The 4,458-nt window shown below is 39.9% G+C and overlaps 1 long non-coding RNA gene across 1 annotated transcript; it reads left to right on the forward strand.

The window, feature by feature from the left end:
• Nucleotides 1-725: 725 nt before the first annotated feature.
• On the forward strand, nt 726-3,475 carry LOC131255887 (uncharacterized). The gene is made up of 3 exons (XR_009176508.1): nt 726-859; nt 2,372-2,444; nt 3,092-3,475. It is a non-coding gene; the product is annotated as an uncharacterized LOC131255887 (long non-coding RNA).
• Nucleotides 3,476-4,458: the final 983 nt, after the last annotated feature.

Below are 4,458 nucleotides of genomic sequence, written 5' to 3' on the forward strand. Positions count from 1 at the left end.
CGGCAGATGGGTAGTTGCCCTTTTCACTTGTATTCCACTCTCCCTTTCCTGTACTGGGCGTTGTATAACTAATCCAGGTTAGACTTGAGCTAGACTATTTGGATCTGGCACAGGGCTGGGCTCTGCTGGACTCTTTTGGCCCATCACAGGCCGGGAAAGAATCGGGATTGTATAAAACACTGGGTTGAACTAAGTTAAACTTGGCCCCACTCGGCTAGATTCGGTCAGCAATCTACCCTAGCTCGAGTTCGGCTTGACTTGATCTTCCCATTTTTTAGTTTTCCCCTATAAGAAGAGGTATCATACGATTCTAGGTTGGGATTTCAGTTCATACAAGTGGGGCCCATGGTTCAGTGATCCTAATCGTTGATGTTATAGGCCCTGCCGTAGATGGCCCCGCGTTGCTGAAAATCTCCAAGTTGGAAAGTTCTTAGCGTTCGGTTCAGTGATCTGAACCAATGATTGTGGATGGCCCACCTTGTTGAGAATTTTCTACGTGGGAAGTTCATAGTCTTCAATTAGGTGGTTACCAAATAGAGGGATAATACTGAAAGTAGAGCAAAGGTTCACATTGAGCTGTCAATGGTTCAATGATCTGAACCATTTGACTCTGGATGGTCCATGATGCCAAGAATTTCCTAGGTGGAATGTTCCTAGCTTTCAATTATATGACTCTTTTTTTTTTTTTTTCCTTAACTTAATGTCTGAGTATTCGAGCAGTTATTCAAATGCTATCCAATTTTAATTCCTTCAGGCAAGAGGATTCCACAAGGAAGGATTATGTCAAGCAGATGAAGTCAGATTCGATTTTAGTTCTTATTATGGATGCAATGACTTCCTGATTGGCGATTTGGTTGAGGTAAATGCATATACTAGGTTTTGTTTTTATTGATTTGGTCTAGGCATTGGCTACGTCAGGTACCATTTATTAAATGGCAGAAAACCGTATAAATTGTTGATTGGTGCATCTGCTGTTGGTTCAGACTCCTAACCATCTAATCAGCTGGTTAACTCTAGGATTAGGCATACCCCAAGATCATCAATGATTTGACATTCATAATTATCTGATTCATATAAATGCTTGGATGGCCAAAAAGATTTTGGAGCAATAGTTCAAAAATGGCCATGTTTAAAAATGCTTAGAATCATCCACTCATTGCAATTCTTGGGCAACAACCCATCCTTGAGGTGGCCAATGAATTGGTCAGTCTAGGTTGATGCATGTCGACCATCAACACCGTGCATTTGATGGGTCCCGTCTAAATTATGGGATATCCCAAAAATCAGCCGTATACGGAACTCAGGTGGGCCATACCATCTAAAATCATGTGAAGACATGCCAAAAACATATAAAAGAACTTGGTGGGGCCCACCTGAGTTTTGAATGATACTAAAACTTGGTCTGAACCCTCACCCAAGTGGGACACACATAATGGATGGGCTGGATTTGCAAACCACATCTCGTTGGGCCCAAAAAATGATTATGAATGTTTTAATGGTGCACGGCCCCTCCCACTTCTGTATGTGGTGTGGCCCACACAAGTCACGGATTGACTTGATTTTTGAGACCTAGGCCCATGATAGAATGGTGCATCTGACTGATGGGGTAGATGTTCGAAACGCATCACAGTGGGGCCCACACAACTCGACCTCATGGGACGGTCCCATCAGCTCGAGCGCATAGTACCTTTTCCATATATATATATATATATATATATATATATATATATATATATATATATGTATATATATATATATCCCAAGCAAACCCTGATTTAGTCCTAAACATTCATTATTCTAATTCTGACCATCCATTTTCTTAAAATATTAACAACAGTCAAACTATCTAAATCCCATCATACAACCCTTCCATAAATCCATCATAGCTCATTCAAATGATATCAAAGCTACGTACTTGTAAACAATGACATTAGAGTCACATGATCTTTGGTTGGCTTTCAAACAAGACCAATTTCATGTCATTTAGAAATTATATATTGCCCAAAAAGTGACCTACAAATTAAGTGACTAAAATAGTTTTTTTTTTTTAAAAAAAAAATCGCCTAGAAAGACACTCTTGCACAAATTAATTGAACCACTTTGTGGGACCCACGGATCAATCTAATCATCACCTAGGGCCCATAAAACTGTATGGATGGTTTTGGAGGCACTTTACTACACTTTTGTGGGGCCACTCTGAATCAGTGGGTTCCCCAGTAGAGGTTCCCCAAGTGCAAGACCTCTATCAAGGCATCTGTACAATTATTCTTGACAGATATCACTGTAGTTAGGCTCAAAAGATGCATTTGTTTGATTGTATTTTGCGGAATTTCTTTTCTTCATGTCCTTTCTTTCCTCTGCTTTTGTACAGACTCGTAGACGAGATCTGACTGGCGTTTTTAGAACAGAGGAGCAGTCTAGACCCATTAAGCAAGTGATCAAAGGTAAGAATTGCCTGATGTTCATCTACTTATTCATTTGTCAGCTGTCACTGCACATTGGGCATTTTAAGTAAAATATATAATCAATGGAAGGTTGGACTGGTTGTGTATGATTCACAAGTGCCCATTGGTGTGACTCTTGATTACATGGCTGGGCACTACATGTCTCCTTCTATTATTATACATGCGAAGCTTTCATTTAGGGAAAAAGATATCTACAGCTTAGTGCATGTTTGGATTTTAATTCGAGCTTGGTAATGTTGGATCTATTTACATTTTATGTCTGTGAAATTTCTAATTGAATGTGTTTACCATTGCAAAAGCACCAGCTCTTTCTTGCCTGTTATGGTGCTTGCTCCTCAGGAGGAACGAATTGTGGATGTGGCCCAAGTACTTCCAAGCTCTTGTAACTGAAAGCTCTATGAGGCCCACCGCGATGTCCATATGACATCCACTCTGTCCATTAGTTTGGTCATATCCTTTTTTTATGCAAACCAAAAAGTGATGCGGATAAAAAACTCAAGTGGCCACACCACAAGAAATAGTATGGAATGCTAGCCCATATGGAATGTTGATTAGTGATTATTCCAGTGGAATTGTATGATGTCTCCTTGAATTTGTTTCTTATGGGTTTTTCTTTCGCGTTGGAGAGAAAGATTCATATTCAGGTTCTGACTTGTATTCGGATGGATTGGATATCCTAGAGCAATTGATAAGGAAAAGGCAAGAGAACTAAAAGATACAGAGGTAGAATTGCAGCTCAATATCAAAGACAAATCATATGAGTTTAGATTGCCTATAGAAGAGGCACTTCTCCATTAATTCTACTTTGAAGTTTTCGTGGTTCATTTTGAATTTGGAAACTTGAGCCTCTTATGATTTTCCTTTAGGAGCTTCAAGAAAAGGCATAGTGACCACCAGATCTTACAAAACTTCAGCGCAGAATAAAAGAGAGTGTGCTATCTCTCCGTCAATCTTCTGCATTTTCTCCTCTCTCTCTCTCTCTCTCTCTCTCTCTCTCTCTCTCTCTCTCTCTCTCTCTCTCTCTCTCTTCTTTTTCTTTCGTAACTAATGTTCACTCCCCACGTATAGGGTTGTGATGTAGTAATAAACTCAGTAAGACCGAGGTCGAATCCATAGGGATTGAAACTTGTACGTTTCCTGAAACTAGGTAGAAATAGAACTAGCCTAAGATGAAATCTAAATCCAATATAAATTGATGAATAATGGTGAGAGATTAATCTAAACTTAAGGAATTCAGAGAAAGGGAAACTGGGGATTCAGAGGATCCACTTGTAGAGATCAGGGAGATCTTATGCCATCACCATGAAAACTAAACTGAACTTCTTTTGATATAGTTTTAAAGAGATGAAAGATAAATGAATTAGAATGGATTCCATCATCAAACCATGCCCATGAGACGATGGTGAACAACAGAATTAAACTAATTACCAACCACTCAACAATGCATGAAGATTAGGAAGGATACCGTCATCCAACCATACCCATGAGACGATGGTGAACAACAGAACTTCCTGATGTCATAAAAAAGAGGGAGAAATACTCAAAGCCATCGCAGATTTATTGTAATTTCAGTCACAACAAACCATTACAACCAACTGAAAATATTCCTCTTATTTGAGCTAACATCAACATCAATCAGTCTAGCATAAATCAAAGGCATAGAATCAGTCCCATCACGCCACAAGCTTCCCCTCTTAGCCCCAGCTAAGAGATTTAGCTAAGCATGATTAGGCTAATAACCTTAGAAGTCATGAGAGAAAGAAAGAAAAAAAAAATAATAGGCCAGCAAATAGGAAAAAAAACTTTCCTTTTTTTTTCTCTCTATTTTAGACGTTCAATCCCAGCCTCTGCCTCCTTCCACGTCCAGCTTAAGATCCACACGACCTTCCTCCAAGCTCCCTGACGTCCAGCTCCTCAGCTCCCTGACGTCCAGCCACCCCGTTCTCCTCTGCCTCCTGTCTTGCTCCTCACGTCTCCCCTTCACGTTTCAGCC

Source organism: Magnolia sinica, chromosome 9, assembly GCF_029962835.1.
Source record: "Magnolia sinica isolate HGM2019 chromosome 9, MsV1, whole genome shotgun sequence".
Taxonomy (NCBI): Eukaryota; Viridiplantae; Streptophyta; class Magnoliopsida; order Magnoliales; family Magnoliaceae; genus Magnolia; species Magnolia sinica.